General features: G+C 42.1%; 1 long non-coding RNA gene across 2 annotated transcripts in view; it reads right to left on the bottom strand.

Moving 5' to 3' along the window:
• The window catches only part of LOC134155548 (uncharacterized), a 230,547-nt gene extending 212,003 nt beyond the window's left edge, over positions 1 to 18,544 (bottom strand). For both annotated transcript variants that reach the window (XR_009961616.1, XR_009961615.1), the window contains exon 1: positions 18,412 to 18,544. This is a non-coding gene — a long non-coding RNA (uncharacterized LOC134155548). The remainder of the gene's footprint in view (positions 1 to 18,411) is intronic.
• Between the last annotated feature and the right edge of the window lie 1,190 nt (positions 18,545 to 19,734).

Genomic DNA, 19,734 nt, shown 5'->3' with positions numbered 1-19,734 from the left:
TTATACAGATCTTTTTTTCATCTCATCTTTTAATTACACAGCCCTCACCTACACAAATGGATTCTGAAATATATGTTTCTGTAAGAAAACAGGATCAAATACACATTATCACTTCTGCTTTATAGGCAGAGAAAATAAACCAAGCAGTAAATGGAGTCATCCAAGGGCATGCAAGAGCTGCAGCAAAAAGCAGACAACTCCCGGATGTCAGAACTGACACACACAGCCCAGAACATGCCCATGGGTCCCCAGTAATGCAGCAGCACTCACTGACCTAGCATCCAGCTGCAGACTCCAGGGCATTTAATTGCAGCCATCACTTGGAGGGCAGTCTTTCATGCATGGATAGCTTACCTCCCACTACAGGAAATGGCACCTGAAACTCTTTGGACAAAGAACAGCACCTTCACACAAGTCCACAACCCAACATGACTCAAGGGAAGAAGGCAGCAAAGACAAAGTTCTGCTGACAGCTTGAGAGACCACATACCATTTAAGAGACCATTTAAATGTTTCCATTTGGTTATTACACCTGTGATGTACCATTGCTAGCTCCCTCCCAGCAGGGTGCCCTTTCCTTTCAGCTCAGTGATGTTACTTTCCAATCCATATTTTTTCATAACGTATGATTCACTGATAATATAGCCCTTCACAGCTTTTAAAAGTGTTTTTTGTTTCTTGCTCTTGGCTCTATATATGTGAAAAAGAGATAAATGTGTGGTAGACTCTTATCTATCTCAGCTGTCTAGATGAAAGCTTGCTCTAAGTTTGAGCAGCAAACCATGCAATTAATAGCACTGCTCCTTTCCAATGCAAAACCCTCCTTCTCTGAGAAAACCAAAAGGGCCGTTAGACATATCATTATGATCCAACTCATGCTATTTGTAATGTACAAACTCAAGCTATTTTGTAGTCTCAACATCTTCAGTGCAAATTTCTGAATGTTATATCGGGAAGAAGGCACACAAAATAACCCTAAGACTTGCAGCATAATTGAACATCCTGGACACATGCTCAGTTTCCAAACACTACTGTTTTAAGCAGGGAGTGTCTGACCCTAGCATTTACTTTTAAGATTTAGGGATCTCACTGTCATTGCTGCCTTTGCATGTGGAAGGGTAACAGGGGTACTCAATGGCAATCTTCAATTCATACCCCACCCCAAACTTGCTCTAGCTGGACACCCCAGACCACAGGAGACAATGCCTCCTGTCTTTCCAAGGCAGAATTCAAAGCTCTTGATGTTCCCCTGATCCTTTTGGTGTGGGTATACAGAATGACTATGGGAAAATGGCCTGCGAGAACTCCAGCGAGCAGACAACAGCCCACATCACCGAAAGCCACAGTGAATTACAGAAGACCTCATGGGAGCTACCTGGCAGGCTTTGCTAAATGAAGCCTTCTCTGAGCAGTATATAAGTAGCACATATACTGGGACTGTAAGAACAGCCTTATTGTATCCAATCCAGGTCCGCCTAGCCCAGGATCCTGTCTCCATAGTAGTCCATAGATGATGTTTGGGGAATAGCATGAAAAAATCAGAAGTATACTGGAGCTTCTCCCTGGAATAGTCTCTCAACTTCTGTTAGTACTTGGATTAGTCATTTCCTGGACCAGGAGTGGTTACTCTGTATTTAGTTGAACGAGCAGCCAGGGAATAAGATTTAGAGCCTTCAAGTAAACATCTTGCACAAGCACTCACTGGAAGTCATTCACCAACCAACAATTTTCATGACCTCCATGACCTATCATTTAGAAAATTAGTTACCATTATTGCAGTATATAGAATTCTTGAGAAGCAGACTTTTCTCCCCAAGATCAGTCGCTTTTATCTCATTTTAGCCACTCAAAAGCCTGCATATGCACATCAGTAACAACAATTTATTTAAATTACATCAATCCTCTCCACTAATTGTTTTCTGTCAGATAGCCTCACCAGTTTAGACACATGAGCCTTGTCATTCACACTCATTCTAGGTACTGGATTAAGCTAAGCGAATCTCCATAACCACTTTTAAACCGGTGTTTATAGACACTTGTCTCACTAATGCCTGAATTAAGGCTTGTGAGTGTCAGCTGATTGAATATATGCTGATATCACACTGAGAAGACAGCAAAGGATGGTGGAAATAAGCAGTGGCTTTCTGTATTTTCCCAAAACAGAGGGGCTTTGAACACCCTACAGGAGCCAACAGCATGCCCCAGTTCCAAGATCTCCATTACTTCTATCCCACTCACTATTTGAAAAGAGTGTGATGAATTGTAGCTCTTCCTCCTAAACCTGCAATCTGCATATCTTCCTCATCAGGATGCCCAGATATCAAGCAAATAAATCCTGTTGCAGACCACACTCTGCAATTACGCTAATAATCCCAAGCACTGTCAAGTTGCAAAGCCAGGGCTCCGAAACACTGACCAAATACATGGCTCCTGCCAGCAAGAAGAGCCACATGCCCCCAGTGGGGTAATACTCTGCAAATAAGCTCCAGGCACTTAAGTGTTTAGCACAGGGGATCCAGTCTTTGCTCTACACTCAGAGGTAATCACTGTTACCAATCTGAAAGAAAATGGAAGTTTCTCAAATTAAGGGGAAAAGAAAACCTAAAACCATTGCAAATTGTGTGCAAAAGACTGCAGGGAAACTACTTTGAGACCAATTTTTATGTCCCACCTAGGGGCCAGGCAGCTGCTGGCCAGCTGCATATGGCAATTATGCCTACAAAGTCAGCCCATGGTGAGCGAGCTACGTGACTACGAGACCCAACTGTGGGCTGATGGTACGGTCTACAATCTTTAGGCCATTAGCACAGAAACAGCCACCATGCACTATCCAACCTGTCCTGCTGCTGGGCTGCCCACTGCACTCCCACTTCAGTCCTCATGCAGGAGGAATTAAAAGGGCAGGAACTACACAATTTAACACAGCAGAAATTAAAAGGGCAGGAAGTACACAATTTAACACAGCAGCAAACACATTTTCAAGACACCATGGCTCTTCAGCCTGGGAGGACAACTTATTTCTAAAGTTTTGCAAAGTAGTTAACAAACAAAAAGACCCCAGGAAAGATGCAGTAGCAGCAGGTGGGTTTTGAGGCAAGATGCAAGAAGCAATTCTTGTAGCTAATTGAAGGAATGGGTGAATTTTAAGCTTAGTAATTGAGCAGATTACAGCCACAGACATTTAAACAGCTTCAGCTCTGCACAACGCTGACATTCTTTTTCTTCCCTCCCCCTTTTGTTTCGACTTTGCACTTGTTCACTTTCAAACCAAGAGCAAGAGAGCCAACAACATTGAGATCACTTTGCTTTAAACATTTAAGTAAGAAAAAGCCATGCCAGGAGACTGAGCAAGCTAATAACTCATCACTGTAATTTAGCTGCCCACAACTTCCACCCAAAATTGGCAATTGCTAGAATGCAAAATTGAGGTATTTATTTTCCATCTCAGACCCATCAACATGAACAACAAACCCCTTTGGAGCCTATCAAAGATTGTCATCTATTAATCTTATGATCCACCCCTTGCTCATTTGTGCAACATTTACATCTCTACTTCCTCTGCTTAAAAATTCAAAGTTATTATCTACCTTCTTATCCCCCACAGCCTCTTCTTTTGTCCATCCTAATCACTCAAAAGTGTCACCCATTCAAATGATCTCACACATACACCACAACACTTCATGAAAACTTGATCTCACACCATAATTTTGCCCCGTCCACTCTTCTTCTTCAGCTCCACAAATGGTAACAGTGGTCTCAGAGGCTGATGCACTTCAGGACAATGCCCTTTAACCACCATGACATGGCCAAGCCCCAACATTATGACTTCTCTATTGGCACGACAGTTTTATACCTTAGGTACTGGTTCCCTGGAGATAGCATTCACATTTCTATTTGTCACGAGCCCCATGCTTTGAAGTTACTATTAGTGGTAGAAGTCATAGTATTTTGAAACCCAGTATTACTTTCCACCAGTACTTGCTTAAGCATTTAGAGTGCATACTGGTCAGATTTCAGCCACAGCATAATTTCAAGAGAAGCTTTGTTTTGGGCAGCACTACAGTAGACCTTACTGCAAGTTCATGTGTTTGTTCAGGGTTTTTTTGACAATAAATAAGCAATAAGACAAAATACCTGGGAAGAATCAGCTTTGAACAGAACAAAGATAATGTCTATTTCCAAGTACAACTGCTGAGGCTGTCTCAACTGCCCCAGCCTCCCTGAAATCACTGCTGGCCATTCCTACCATATCACACAATGACTTCATAATGTAGACAAATGTCCACTGGAGATTAGCCTGAGCTCACTAACCTCATTTCCACTTGTGACCCAAACCTGAATTGATCCTACTGTCTCAAGGGGTGAAAGGCTAACATACTGCATTAACCCAAAGAAATGGAGATATTTTTCCAATCGTCTCTTGCCTGTTTAAGTTTCTCGATTAACATGCAGCCTCTGTTCCTTGTGTTGGCCAAGGCGTCACATAAATCAGTTTTGCTTTCCTGTTTTTCAGAGATTGATAGCTCAGACTCTGCCATATTCTCCAGCACTATGGTGCTTTCCTCCACTCCCCTGTGTGCTGAGACCTCCCAACTGGAAAACAGGATCTTTCTGTTAGTCTGTCCAAAACTGTACAGCACTACCAATGCATAATACTTCATGTCATTTTTTAATTCTACACAAACAACCAAAAACCAGCAAGTATTCCACAGTGTTTCTACACCACATACAGAGCAGCACACGTGTGCTCTTGGAGGAACAGAATAGCATCCTGCACAGATGCTACTTCCATATTAACTTGCATGCATCTTCCTCCCTTTTAGAGGCCAGACTACAAAATCACAAGTGCCTTCCATTTAATTGTTTTCTTTTCGTTAAGCAAGCCAGTGTTTGATCCAGCTTTTAAATAAGAAGGTCTTATAAAGAAAAAACTAACATTGTTTTTCACATCTAGGGTGAAATCGGTGTGCTCAGCTCGCTCCCTGGAATGTCTGTACACCAATGCGCGCAGCATGGGAAATAAGCAGGAGGAGTTGGAAACCTGTGTTAAGTCAGGAGACTATGATCTGGTGGCAATTACAGAGACGTGGTGGGACAGCTCACATGACTGGAATATAGTCATGGAGGGCTATGTCCTTTTCAGAAAAGACAGGCCAGCCAGGAAAGGTGGTGGGGTTGCTCTTTATGTGCGGGAGCAACTACAATGCACCGAGTTCTGTCCGGGGACAGATGACGAGCGAGTTGAGAGTCTGTGGGTGAGAATTAAGGGGCAGGCTGGCAGGGGGGATACTGTTGTGGGTGTCTGTTACAGACCACCAGATCAGGGTGAGGAAGTTGACGAGGCCTCCTACAGGCAGCTGAGAGCAGCCTCACAGTCACAGGCCGTGGTCGTCGTGGGGGATTTTAACTTCCCTGATGTTTGCTGGAAGGACCACTCGGCAACCCAGCCGCAGTCCAGGAGGTTCCTCCAGTGTATGGATGATAACTTCCTCCTGCAAATGGTGGATGAGCCGACCAGGAGAGGAGCGCTGCTGGATCTCATCCTCACTAACAAGGAGGATCTGGTCGAAGCAGTAAGGGTTGAGGGCTGCCTTGGTTGCAGCGCCCACGAGATAGTGGAGTTCAGGATCTTGTATGGTAGGACCAGTAGAATAGTAAGTAGAATTGCAACCCTGGACTTTAGCAGGGCAAACTTTGGCCTTTTCAAGCAATTGCTAGGGGAAATCCCATGGGCAAGGCTGTTTGAAGGTAAAGGGGCCCAAGATAGTTGGTTGGCATTCAAGGATTGCTTTTTCCGAGCTCAAGATCGGAGCATCCCGACACGTAGGAAGTCAAGGAAGAGAGCCAAGAGACCTGCGTGGCTAAATAGGGAATTGATGGGTATGCTCAAGTGGAAGAGGAGAGTTTACAGGTCATGGAAGGAGGGGCTGGCCACTTGGGAGGAATATAAGGCTGCTGCTAGAGGATGTAGGAAGGCAGCTAGGATGACTAAGGCATCCTTAGAATTAAACCTGGCGAGAAGGGTCAAGGACAGCAAAAAGAGCTTTTTCAAATACATGGCAGATAAAACTAACACCAGAGGCAATGTAGGCCCACTGATGAACGGGATGGGTGCCCTGGTGACAGAAGATACAGAGATGGCAGAGTTACTGAATGCCTTCTTTGTCTCTGTCTACTCTGCTGCAAGCAGTCCTGAAGAGCCCTGTACCCCTGAGACCATAGATGAAGTCAGGTCAATGGAGCGGTTTGCCTTAGTCGATGAGGAATGGGTTAGAGATCAGTTGAGCAATCTGGACATCCATAAATCCATGGGTCCAGATGGGGTGCACCCGCGGGTGCTGAGGGAACTGGCGGAAGTCATTGCTAGACCGCTCTCCATCATCTTTACCAAGTCTTGGGAAACAGGAGAGGTGCCTGAGGACTGGAGGAAAGCAAATGTCACTCCAGTCTTCAAAAAGGGCAAGAAGGAGGACCCGGGTAACTACAGACCGGTCAGCCTCACCTCCATCCCTGGGAAAGTGATGGAACACATTATCCTTGGTGCCATCTTAAGGCATATCAAGGATAAGAGGGTTATGAGGGGCAGTCAACATGGCTTCACCAAGGGGAAATCATGCTTGACCAATCTCTTAGCCTTTTATGAGGAAATAACACGGTGGATGGATGATGGCAGAGCGGTGGATGTGGTCTACCTTGACTTCAGCAAAGCATTTGACACAGTCTCCCACAGCATCCTCACAGCTAAATTGAGGAAGTGTGGACTGGATGATCAGGTAGTGAGGTGGACTGTGAACTGGCTGAAGGAGAGAAGCCAGAGAGTTGTAGTCTATGGGGCTGAGTCTAGTTGGAGGCCTGTAACTAGTGGAGCGCCTCAAGGGTCAGTACTGGGACCGGTATTATTTAATATATTCACCAATGATTTAGATGAGGGAATTGAGTGTACTATCAGCAAGTTTGCTGATGACACTAAGCTGGGAGGAGTGGCTGACACGCCAGAAGACTGTGCTGCCATCCAGCGAGACCTGGACAGGCTGGAGAGTTGGGCAGGGAATAACTTGATGAAATACAAGGGAAAGTGTAGAGTCCTGCATCTGGGCAGGAACAACTCCAGGTTCCACTATAGGTTGGGAAACGACTTGTTAGAGAGCAGTGTAGGGGAGAGGGACCTGGGGGTCCTAGTGGATGACAGGATGACCATGAGCCAACACTGTGCCCTTGTGGCCAAGAAGGCCAATGGCATCCTGGGGTGTATTAGAAGGGCGGTGATTAGTAGGTCGAGAGAGGTCCTCCTTCCCCTCTACTCTGCCCTGGTGAGACCCCATCTGGAATATTGTGTCCAGTTCTGGGCCCCTCAGTTCAAGAAGGACAGGGACCTGCTGGAGAGAGTCCAGTGCAGGGCAACGAAGATGATTAAGGGAGTGGAGCATCTCCCTTATGAGGAAAGACTGAGGGAGCTGGGTCTCTATAGTTTGGAGAAGAGGAGACTGAGGGGTGACCTTATTAGTGTATATAAATATATAAAGGGGGAGTGTCACGAGGATGGAGCCAGGCTCTACTCAGTGGCAAACAATGATAGGACAAGGGGTAATGGGTGCAAACTGGAACACAAGAGGTTCCACTTAAACTTGAGAAGAAACTTCTCGGTGAGGGTGACAGGACACTGGAACAGGCTGCCCAGGGAGGTTGTGGAGTCTCCTTCCCTGGAGACATTCAAAACCCGCCTGGACACATTCCTGTGTAACATTATCTAGGTGTTCCTGCTCCGGCAGGGGGATTGGACTAGATGATTTTTTGAGGTCCCTTCCAATCTCTAGCATACTGTGATACTGTTAAAAAGAGGTCTGAGCCAAACCCATTTCTTCATTGAACTGGACAAGCAGAAGAAAAAGTGAACATATTACCACAAGAAGTTATGTACTATTCAATACAGTTTCTACTTCTCTAAATCACTAGTGGAAAACATGACTTCTGAAAGTACCTACTATGTATACATGCTATCAACAGCTAATATACAAAAGGCACTGACGTTGCTTCGTAAAACCAAAACCAAACACTTGGCTATTCAAGGTAAATCATGGACAATCACAAAGATAGTAACACTCAATCTCTAGTTCTACCCAAGCAATAACACGCCTTTTTTCATCATGTCAGAGGAGAGAGAGGAAACATCTTGTAGGGAACTTGGGTATGATGATTTATAGGAGAACCTGAGTCTAGATGAGTAAAGATGGACAGGACACAAAGAAATTTCAGTTTCCTCATTTCCTTCTTTCTGTCAGCCATCTTTGCATATAAAAGAAACCAAAGTAAACAGGTTGGAAGATTCTCCCATATCTGATGAAACCATAGAAGAGTCACAAACCACATGAATCTTGATTTTTTATTGTTATAATAAGTATACTTTAAACAAGGTGTTTACAAAGTTATTTGCAGTATAATCCCCATTAGTAGAGCATCTAAATACATATACAGCTTGTGGGATATTCTAAGAATGTGTCAAACAACCCAGGAAGCCCCACAATATTTTGTGATAAAAGTAGTCATCTTTGCCAGCCTGCGAGCAAGGAAACAAAGATGACTCTTTCCAAACTAGACAAATTTCTATACGCAATCATATCCTCTTTCTATAGCAGGCTAGGCTTTGGGGCATTTATCCTTCAGATGGATAGAAAATACTCCGCAGCACATTGGTAGACAGATGTCCCAGGCTATCTTCACACATTTGCTACTCTGTACATACAGCTTAAGTCTTCTCTTAGGCAAGAGAATATATCCCCGCAATTTCATTTCCACTGCATTTTGCTTTCTCCACCCAGAACTTTCACATCTCTGAGATTACTTTGTGCAAGAATCATTGCATATAGACTTAACTGCCCATGTATTAAAGCAAAGCCAACAAATCATGAATATTAGACAAGGAATGATAATGTAAATTTACCAGTACCTCTGGAGATGTAAGTAGAGTAGTCCCAAGGGGTGAACTAAGAATAGCATCAAAGAGCTTGGCTAAGGTTATTGTCTTTAATGGACAAAATTGAATTGACCGCATACTGTCTGTAGTTAATGGCAAAAGTAAGTTAATTTACAGCAAATGACACCACAGTATGGTCCAAAATTGGTGTGATCGGCTACTGACAAGTCAATGACAGGCTGACCACAGAACACCACTAATGCAAAGACAAGCATTTAGGGAGTTCCAACGCTGCAGGACAGCAACAGCACAGCTGATCCTTCTTTTCAGGGGCAACAGCAATATCCAAAACTGCTTACTTAGCAAGTTTTGTGTCTATTGCTGGAAAATTACCTGTAGAACAAGATACTGCCTTCCAAAAAAAATTAAAAAGATATTTAGAGTTCTCAGTTTGATTTTGATTGCATTTTATCAAGGTGTTTGGTAACATTTTTTATTTGCTTTATTGGAGAGCTGTACAAACAACAGTCTACACAAGTTTGTTTCTTCACTTGAAAACAGTGTGTGTCCACATGTAATTCAGGTCAGTTCCAAATAGCAACACCACAGCTACATTCAAGTTGCCCAGTGAGACTGATCCAGAGTTTTGAACTCTAAGGGACACATTAACTCAAATTACTGACACTCACTAAGGGGTTGTACTTGAGACCTGTGGTCTAAGTGGTGAAAGAAGCCAGGAGTTACTCTATTTGATGGTGACCATCTCTGAGCAGTTCAATGCATCACCACACCTTCTTAAACTTCTGTGTGAAAAATACAGTGAACCTAAATTCACTGACATATGCACTGAAGTTTCCTATGGTTTCCACAGCATTAAGACTTCAAAAATCTTTCTCAAAGTCTATAAAATTCTTTCTTTCTAATGAAGTGAGTACTGCTGTATGCAGTAGCCTTCTCTGCCACTGCAGCCTCTCTGATGGAAAAGTACGAGAGCACAACACAGAAGCAATGAGGCTGCTGAAGTGGTCTCTCCATGCTGCCCACCAGCAGAGACAGGCTTTCACACAGACATCTCTTCTAGTGCAGACTGCCAGCTGCAACACAGAGGCACAGGATAGGTGGGGGAATTGTTGGGGAGAGAGCTGATTAAAGTCCTGAGGAACCAAATGGGGTCAGATTTAAGGTCCTGCATCACAAAGAAGGTCCTACTGAATTACTGACAATGAAAGGCAATTTAAAAAAAATTTAAGCAATTGCAGTGCTTAAAAGTTCTCAACTAAAAAAAAAAAAAAAAGAAAAAAGCCTATGAAATTAGCTCTCAACCTCTCTCCTTTCCCTCACATACTCTATAGACCTCTGGTAGCCACCCTTAACTGCCTTTTCACAAAGTTTTTATTTCAGTTGTATCACATCAGCTTAGGACCTAATTCTTGTTCCTCCTGACTGAAAAAAAAGCAGTTCCTGAAAAAGTGCAAACTTGGCACCATGCTTCCATTTGTAAAATCAGATGATTTACAGAGTGTGAAGATTTGGCCCCAAAAGCTTCACTTTACACTTAACATGCCCATTTCCCTTTTTCCAGTGCAGTTATGTACACACAAGATTTAAGCTCCGTACTTAAAATAGCCAACAGCTTTCATATGCTTTCATTTTTCTGGTGTCCTCAATATAAAAAGGACATGGAACTGTTGGAACAAGTCCAGAGGAGGGCCACGAGGATGATCAGGGGACTGGAGCACCTCCTGTATGAAGACAGGCTGAGAAAGTTGGGGCTGTTCAGCCTGGAGAAGAGAAGGCTGTGTGGAGACCTCATGGCAGCCTTCCAGTATCTGAAGGGGGCCTATAGGGATGCTGGGGAGGGATTCTTCATTAGGGACTGTAGTGATAGGACAAGTGGTAACGGGTTAAAACTGAAACAGGAGAAGTTTAGGTCAGATACAAGGAAAAAGCTCTTTACTGTGAGGGTGGTGAGACACTGGAACAGGTTGCCCAGAGAAGTGGTGAATGCTCCCTCCCTGGCAGTACTCAAGGTCAGGCTGGACAAAGCCTTGGGTGAGGTGGTTTAGTGTGAGGTGTCCCTGCCCATGGCAGGGGTTGGAACTAGATGATCTTAAGGTCCTCTCCATTTTGCAATTCTATAAACCACTGAGTAAACCACCTGTATCTCCAGACCATATTACATAGAACACCAAGGCTGCGCTCACTAGAGATGAAGTCGCTGGAAAAATGTAAATAAATAAATAAAAAGACAGAGTACCTACAGTCCTTGCTGAGTCTTTACTTGCTAGATCACCTTGGAAAGCCACTTAAAGCATCCAGGGAAGTTGAAGTAGTGTTCTAGCTGTAATCTCTAATACCTCCTTCCAGCCACCACAACCTCTGAGGAATGCAGCTAGTGTCAAAGATTTAATGCTTTTTCACATTAGTGATGTCAGCACAAAATGGCCATCTTCTCTGAATAATTTATCTCCCCACTGCATAATTTTCTTATCTCTTTTTCCCTTTTGGCTTTTTACTGAAGATGGGAAGGCAAGTGGCTGTTAGTCCTCGAAAAAACCTATGGAGCATCCTTCCCATCAATCAATTAAAAAACACTTACCTTACACTCAACATGATTTATTTCTTGTTAATACAATTGTCTCACTATATCCTTCTATTATTATACCCTTAATTCCATTAGCCATTCACTTAATGCTCTCTTTAAAGCTGACCCCAGCCTGGGGAGAAGGGAAAGAAAAGTTCGTCTAATAGTGGCAATGCCAATAAAATTCTGAAGCTCTTCTCTTAAAATCCTGTAGGTCACAGGAAAGACAGGTCCAGGACATATCCTGCTTGCTCTACAGGAGAATATTTATTTTTAATTCCTTTTCAACTAAATGCTTTGTTGGCTCTGAGCTATTTGTATTTTCATATTTCACTACGTGCTGTACTCTTCCAACATGGGAACTTTGGCAGAGAAGGAAACCCTTTACCCATTCCTCCTTTAACAAATACAACTCTGGTTTGCAAAAAGGTGGGCCTAACAGAGCACCTCATCGCAGCTCTTATGGCAGTGCACTTAGTCACGTATTTCCCAATGAGCCAACATTCCCATTAAAGCCTTTGCAATTGTTGGCTGAGAAGCATCAACTTATTCTTCAAGTAAAGTCAGAGCCTGTCATCCTGCTGCCCAGCAGCCAATGCTTATTAAGGCGACACAGTTACAGACGGAAGTGTGCTTTCATACAATGCCTAACTACAGAGTCCTCACCAGGCAAGACTAAGGCTACCTGAGCACACTGCTTACATGACTGACACCATCCTCTTGTCAAACAAACTTCACAGCTTAAGACGTATATAACCATCAGATCAGTTCTTGGGCATGAGAGAGTTTACCAGCACCTCAACCACAAAAGGCAAATCCACTGGTAACAGGTCGTTAGTTTGCTTTCCTAACAAACTCCCCCCCCCAGCCATTTTTTCCATTCAGGTAAAGATTCTGCCTCCCTGAGCACCGAGAAAAGTAAGTAAACACCATGGCATTAGCCCTAAAGGCAGTTCTCACTGCCTGCTGTAGCATCAAGTTACAGTACTGAGTTTTCTTCTCTACTCCCATCTCCAGGGGAATCACAATGTCAAGTCTTGCCTGCCACAGCATCATGGTGATACTGTGCAAAATTAAAAGAATGGAAAGATATATCTATACCGAGCACAACAGTATTAATCTCCACAATATTTACACATACTACCTGGGGACAAGCCATCCTCAAAGAAGCACAACATACCCAAGCAAGAGTTGCCTTCAGAGGCCCATCTTCTCAAATCACTTTCCTGTACACCAAAAGCGTAACTGGCGTAACTTGCCAGTAAGAACAGACAGGTTTCAATTTTTGGTGTCACTATTTTCTGATGTGGTCTCTTGAGTACTGTGATGATCATTGACAGCAGTTCAAGAGCAGAATGCTGTTCTTGGTTTGGGGTAGCACTCTGCATATTTAGCAGCTTTCAAAAATAACAAAACAATAAGAAGCAAATGTCATTCCCAGCACTTGCAAAAGCTTCAAGGCATTTAAAACAGGATTACTAAGCAGACCACACAAGTACCTTACCACAGAGCTTCCATTTCCACTGGCATCCATCAGCTGAGCCCTATGTCTTGCACTGGTATTTTCCTTTCTGTTGGGAGTCTCCTGCTCATTCTCCCCTGAAAATTCCTTATTTTAGCAGTCTATTTCATGAAAGCAACTGTGGAAAGTGTGCATGTGTGTCTCATATCTGGTATCTGTGATAGTCCTGCAGGTGTTCTGCTACACCTTATTGGCATGTTAGGTGCAGGAAAGTGATCACAAAATAAAGAGAATTCCAATTTGTTATTGATTTACTTTCAAACTTAATAAATGGCTCTAGTGTTGATAATCACCAAACCTCTGTCCAAATAAAACCATGACACTTCATAAATATCCAATAGAGCTAGATTTACACATGTCCCATTCTCCTCAGTATTTATAAATATATACCTTTAACACTGAATCTCTGTTAGGAAATGTCATCTTGGTCATACCCAGATGTTTGATTTTAAACATGAATCTTTCCTGCTTTGACTAATTCAAACAAACACCCCTCTTACTGTAGGCCCCACACATAAAAAATGTTCTACCATGTGCATTCCTATGAGAAGTTATAGAAATAAAAGATGAAAAAAAAATAAATATATCAATCCCATGGTAATCCAATTGCTCTACTGGCCTTTATCATAGACTGACCCTATACCAGCCAGATCAGCGTATCTACACAGTCAAGGAAGTGATGTGCTACATCACCAATAGACAGGTTCTCAATCAACATATCATACAGGAATATTTGTGCCAGGTAAGCAACTCAAATTTTTCCCTTCTATTTAGACTCAGTGTTCCTCAAGAGCACACAGACCAGTTCTCACTTATTGTGGATATATAACACTTCTTGTATACTTAAATGTTTGGCCACATTCCTTCTGCATGCCCCCAGGGCACAATAACCCACAGTCTAAAGCCCAAGCTTTAGCCTGGTTTGAGACCTAGTTTATACAAAAAGAAGAATTTCTGCCGTCTGCTCCTTTCAGCTAGTCCGAGAAGAAAGACAAAGTTTTTGAAACCACACAGCTCGATACCATCACTGGGATATTTGTTAGAGTAGGCAGACTCCTGAAGGTTGAAGGCTGCTGATGCCTCCCTTTCTCTCCAAGGAAAGCCCAGATCTCTCAGGCTAATAAACATGGGAACTGGACTGATCTTTGTACAGCCTGCCTATGGTGCTTATTGTTTAGACTAAACTGTGTTAACAGTAGGGGGAAAAACTTTAGATGTGTGGTGAAGAGGAAAGGGTATAAAAAGAAGGTCATTTCTTTCCACACAACATGAGACTTTCCTGTACTATCACAGTGGAATGAAAAGGCATTTCTTCTGCCCCGATCAGTCATAACATTTAAACCGCAGCGCTAGCCATGAAATACTATGCATCATTTAGATCTTTGATGCTGAACTGACTTCATAGTAAAAATGCCCTGGCAGGGCTAAAGCACCTGCTGTCAAAGGGAAACACTGATTAGAGAGGTGGGTTGGGTTTTTTTAGAGAGCTCTGTTCATTTTCACAAAACCATGTTACCATAATCCCCAAGTTCTAGCTCTGATGAGTAATTACTCCTGCAGCATGGTTAGAGAACTGCTACTCCAAATCCTCATTAAAATACTCCTGCAGCGTGGTTAGAGAACTGCTACTCCAATTCCTCATTAAAACTCTTACATATTTTTTCTGCATTTGCCTTTCAGCTATTATCAATTACGATGATTTGAGTATAAATACACACTTTCCTTCTTGATTATTATCCCCATTTCTCCCGCCTGATTCATTCAGTAAGGCCACGGTTCAATGCTTTTGAGGCCACAATGGCCTCTATGGGAATTAAGTCTGACATCAGAAATACTGAATTGTGGATTCAGTGAATGAATTAAATTGATGGGTGGGGGGTGGGAAATCACACTGAATATCACTGAGAGCACTCCTAATCACATAGCCAACGGCAGCCTATTTACTATGGAATGAGATAAGGGCCTCACTAGGTAGAGCTCATTAAAATTAATTTTAGCATTTGGGACAAGTTTTTTCACTACTGCTTTAAGAAGCAGAAGCAGAGCATAGTTACAAACAGTGCTGCTTTCTGTTCATTGTGTAAGTGTTCATAGGGTAGGATCTCCTCACCAGTGGGAGGAGCTATTAGGTTTTGTTGAGTGCACCTGTAGCATTATAGAGTCAAAACCTATAAGCACTGTCCAGGAAACAGTCTTCTGGTTTTTGAATATAAATATATTCAAAGATGATGCAGCTGATATTGTAAATAAAAATATTGATGAGCACCAGGCTCATTTCCAGCTGTCTGAAATAAAAAAATAAGTTGGTTAGTCCTCAATTTGTCATCTCACTTATCAGCTTCTTACTGAGAGAAGGCTGGGAGAGAAACACCTGCTTTGGAAAGCTATGCCAGGATTAATGGATTTTCAAAGGCAGAAATATTAGAAGCAAAGTTCATGTAGCTTTCGTCTACCTGAGGCAGTGGCAATGGAAAAGCATACTGATAAAGCAAAGGAAAAAAGGAGAAAGAGCCAGGACGTCTGTGAGCCAGAAGATAATACAGATGCATAAGCCTCAAGAATGGGCAGAAATGTGCAACAAACACAGGGAAGTGAAAACCCATTGTAAGTTTGAGATTACCCCCAAAACTCTTAGAAGAAATTAATCTGTAAATCAAAGCAGCTTCTTACCCTGCTGGGTTTAGTCAATTTATACAACTTACTTAAAGCTTCCTTGGCCTTTCCACCTTCCTTTGGAGCAAAGGGATTGCACTGAGTTCCACTACCTCCTTATTTCCTCTGCTTCTTAGAAGGGAGGATAATACCTGTTTTCACAATAGATTATTAGAGGGGTCAGCACCTCCACAGGTAGCTATCTTTCTGTACATCTATGTTAGAAGAAGGGTCATGGCAGTATTAAACACTAACTCAGCTACCCAAGAGGCTGGTTTAATACAGCCCCCACTTAAAGAGCAAAACAATATGGGTTTAAGATGCTCCAGTCAATACTCAGACACTTCAGGTCCATTCCCTAATCAAAGACTCTACACAAGCATAAGTTAATCAAAAAAACCCAAGCAGTGAATTTGAAGAGGAGGTGAGCTGTGCTGTAAAAATGGTTCACAAGCCATTCCACAGGAGATAAGCCACTTGATTCCCAGTGAGTCGCTCAAAGATGAATGTTAATAATTTAGTCTCAAATTGCTCTCAATATTGCTCAACTGCAATATTCAAACCCAAACGTCTATACAAAAAGAAGCATGAGGGGTTAAAATAGTAGAAAAACAGTTTATGTCCTTGCTCTTATTTTTCAAGCCCTAGAGAAAACAAAAAACCCCAACCCAAACAAAAAAAAAAAAAACAAAAAAACACAAAAACCCAAATATCAAACCAAAATCAAACATAACAACCAAAACCCAGCAATTACTTAACTTGGAAGCTTTCCTTAAAAATCGCACACTTATTTTCTGAAAAGTGAAATCTGAGTTTACCATTGCTCTTCAAATCCACTTTTTTACTCCAGCATCAAGGAAACACCTAGCATTAGAAAATCTGCAATGGGACACCAACACTTGGCAACATCTGGACTTAAAAAAAAATAAAAAAATAAAAATTACTTCAAAATCAAATTTGAAATTGTAGCTGAACTATGAAAAGCTCCCCCCTAATACTGTACTAAACTCATCCAAAATAGCCAGAAGTGTAACCAACAAAATCAGAGATATAATTTCTCTGCATAACTACTTATGATCTTTCTAAGCAGGAGGAAAAGGTCAAAGGAGTAAAAAAACCCAAACAAACAAAAACAACATCACCCTACCCAAAGCACACAAACAAAATAACACCCAGGCATTCTCCCATCAGGAAGATTATTTACTTAACGGAGTGGGTGGCTTTCACTTTCTTGTAATACCAAAACTGACTGCTCTTTCAGTAGCTTGAATGGCCTTCATGGCCAAGGCAGTTGATGCACAGGTCTATTTGCCCATTTGCATCATAGGTGCATGCATCCCTGTTCTTAGAAATGCCTCTTATGATATTCAAATACACAAAATATAAAGGTGCACCTACAAATCAATAAGCAGACCATTGCTATTATATTTTATTTACAAGGTAAATAACCATAACCTGATCAAACAGGTAAGACACTGAAAATGTTTACTTTATGAAATAGGCAAGCAATCTGTGCAGGATGCTTCAAGATAAATGCCTTCAGAATGAGTAGTGCTTATTAGCACACAGCTTTCACCAAGTATTTCAGTCTAAGGAAATCTTGGTCATTGCCCTCACTGGCTGAGCAGCAGGTAACATAAAGACTGGCACATCTAAGGACAAAGCCTTAAATACAGAGAAACTAGGTAGATTCTGGGTGGGTGAGGGCACGCAGAGCTTGTGGCCAGCACATTTCCCAGGCTGCCTGTCCCTGTGTACATTCAGGTGCTCCTGTTTTCAGTTAATTTTGCCAAAGACATAACCTTTGTGCTGTGAGTGTTAGGGCCTTCCTCACATTTTATTAACCAAAGTTAGACGAAGCAACAGACCCTTAGGACAGTCACAAACAGCTGGAAAATAAACCTAATGAAGACAATCAATGACATTTTCTAGCTAGCCTTCCCAAGAAGTGGAGCTTCCTTGGGAGATGACACACTGTACAAACAAAGGAGATCATCCTCATGGCTCTCATGGGGCCTGAAGACTCTGTGCTGGTGTGATGAAATATATGGGCTTTCCTGGGTCAAACTGAATTGAGGCAATAAGAAGCTTTTCAATTACCACACAGAGCATGATAAAGCCATTTAGAAACTGTTTGAAAGTATCACATGAGCAAAAACACTAGTCTGCTTCACCAACAAATAAATGCAATCTGCATCTCCACCTGAAGCTCTGTTAGTTTCAGTAAAGAAAAGGTATTGCACTGACAGGTCTAAGGAACGTACAGCAACTTCACAATAGGATGAGTGTCCCAGCATTGCTCTGCATGACTGAAAAAGTGCAATCTAATTATATATTGACTATCAGAGACACTTGAACTAAAGCTGTAGCTGCATGATCTTTGTATAAGAATTCCTCAAACAGATGTTTTGAATGCTATTTACACTTGTCTTCTTCTCAAGCCTAAATAAACCATAAAAGCTCTAGAAATTCAGCAAAGCCAAATATGGCCTATGAGATTCTAAATATCTTAAACTCTTATTAACGTAACAAACACAACATCAAATTACATTAGCAACATATTTTGCAATATCTGTTAGGGCAGCAGGAGCAAAGCTGCACACACCACAGGGTCAGGCAATTCAGGAGGCCAGAGAAGACCACAACACTCAAAAGAAGAGAGCAGAGCAGGCTGGTAACAGCAACTAAGACCAGCCACAGCCCAGAAATCCTAAAAAAAGCCTTCACTAAAAAGACACTCACCTAAAGAACACAGGATGCATCAGAAAAGAGTTAGACCTATTGTCTTGAGCTTATATAGAAGTCCCAAGACCATGGGCTTGTGAGAAAGGGCAGGTTAGCTGGCTCAGGGCAATTAAAGCTCCAGGTGTCCTCAGGGCCTGAAAGAGCTCTGCTCAGACGCTAATGATCAAATTATTCTCAGTTGGCCTTTGAGTGAGTTCCCTGCTACTAGTGACTGGCTGAGGAGGGGGGAGGAGGAGGAACATTAAAGTCAGTCACTTAAAAGGTGTTAGACAAATCACCCTTTAGAAGTGTTTCTTCATTGATTCAAGAGATACCTGGGCATCTATGAGATGTGCAGGCATCTAAATTTTGTGGAGATGAATCCTTTCCAATTACAAGTATGCTATGGAGAGTCCAGGCTCAGGAGCAAACAAGGAAGAGAGTCGGAACTTGAAGCGTCTGGAAACCCATTTGTTTCTTACATGGATTTTGCATGGTTTTAGAAGCATTTTCCTTTTTCAGGAAGCTGCTGTTTCCATAAGCCCCATACAGTGCCGTAAGAAAAACTGTGTAAGGTTGTTTCTGACTATAACATGTTTACAGTTGTTGCCAAAGAGCTTCTGCTTTTGTGGACCCACAAAATGGCTGGGCCAAGAGCCATTTCTTGGCATATGGGCAAGAAATTATTCCAAAACATATATTCTAGTCATTTTGTTGTGACTTCAAATCACGGTGTGGTTCATTCATGCTGGGGCGGCTCCCTAGTTTGGGCTGAACAAAATTGGGATTGTTTCAGAGCTAGAAATTGCTGTAAACTGTGATCATCTAAATGGGAATATTATTTCATACCATGCTTTTTATGTGAACCCTTTTTCACTAACCAGTTAGGTAAATTGTTATGGCCACTGTATATTTTCAGCAGTCGTACCTCTAACTTAAAAATAATGGTGCTGTATTGACCACAAGATAACCCTTCTTCATTTTGAGTAACATCAGAGAATATATCTTTCATACGTTTTTGCTTTATTCAACAGTTTTTGGTGTGCCTGACCTTATTCTATTAATGCTAAGCAGAATTAATTAAAGCCACAGCCTTTTTTTTTTTTTCTTCTTACTGCAACACATTTTGCTTAAAAAAATAATGTATCACTCCCTGATTAATTTTTCATGACTTAAATTATTACCTTTTTCCCATGGTTGTCATTGTTCCATATTCTTTTTTATGAGCAGCTATTTTTTTCAAGCATAAATTTAAACCTGCTTTGCTAACGTGAACAGCTGTTAGGCTTATATAGCTAAGGCAGGGCTCCCAGAAGCCTTGAGCTCGAAGTTTGGCACTGA

Source organism: Pezoporus occidentalis, unplaced genomic scaffold, assembly GCF_034315485.1.
Source record: "Pezoporus occidentalis ecotype Australia unplaced genomic scaffold, CSIRO_AGI_Poc_V1 ctg79, whole genome shotgun sequence".
NCBI classification, from domain to species: Eukaryota; Metazoa; Chordata; class Aves; order Psittaciformes; family Psittacidae; genus Pezoporus; species Pezoporus occidentalis.
The sequence above is the reverse complement of the archived record's forward strand: the minus strand, read 5'-3'. Positions and strand labels throughout refer to the sequence as shown.